At 47.7% G+C, this 773-nt stretch overlaps 1 non-coding gene across 1 annotated transcript; it reads right to left on the bottom strand.

Moving 5' to 3' along the window:
• Window positions 1-413: 413 nt before the first annotated feature.
• trnas-uga (transfer RNA serine (anticodon UGA)) lies at window positions 414-495 on the bottom strand. The gene has a single exon. It is a non-coding gene; the product is annotated as a tRNA-Ser (tRNA).
• Window positions 496-773: the final 278 nt, after the last annotated feature.

Raw genomic sequence — 773 nt, forward strand, 5'->3', positions numbered from 1 at the left:
ATTGTGACTGTGGATGGACTAGCAGCCTATCCATCTCTTTAAGAAACTATACCAGAGAACCAATCATAGAGGGATAAGCACTATTGACCAATAGTATTGGAGGGGGGGAGGGGGGCCTGTGCAGTCTACATTTTAATTGTATACAATCTGAAGTTTTTGTGTCTCTTACTGCGAAGAAAATCTTAAGGTAAGAAGTAAAGAAGGTCATCAAAATAAAGTTGCACCTGAACCTGTCACTGCACTCGCATTAGAAAATATGCGATCTAACAGGAAGAAACCCTGCTACTAATGCTGTGATGGATTTATCTCAGGACTGGATTTGTGGCCTTTGAAGAGTTGGGACACTATGAGATACCTGGCTCTGGTGGGAGTGAAATCCTTCCAATGGTCTGTTCCCCAGGGAAAACAAATACCGCTGTGAGCAGGGCTCGAACCTGTGCAGGGAGACCCCATTGGATTTCAAGTCCAACGCCTTAACCACTCGGCCATCACAGCATGACAGTTGGAGGAAGAGCGGCTCATCTTACCGCCTAGTAACCCTCCAACCACAAGGGATGAACTCAGATTTCTCCAGTTTCCTCATTTCCCCTCCCTCCACCTTGTCTCAATCAAATCCCTCGAACTCAGCACCGCCTTCCTAACCTGAAATCTTCTTCCTGACCTCTCCGCCCCCACCTTAACCTCCTTCCACCTATCGCATTTCCAACGCCCCTCCCCCAAGTCCCTCCTCCCTACCTTTTATCTTAGCCTGCTGGACACACTTTCCTCATTCC

This window comes from Chiloscyllium punctatum, chromosome 2 (genome assembly GCF_047496795.1).
Source record: "Chiloscyllium punctatum isolate Juve2018m chromosome 2, sChiPun1.3, whole genome shotgun sequence".
Taxonomy (NCBI): domain Eukaryota; kingdom Metazoa; phylum Chordata; class Chondrichthyes; order Orectolobiformes; family Hemiscylliidae; genus Chiloscyllium; species Chiloscyllium punctatum.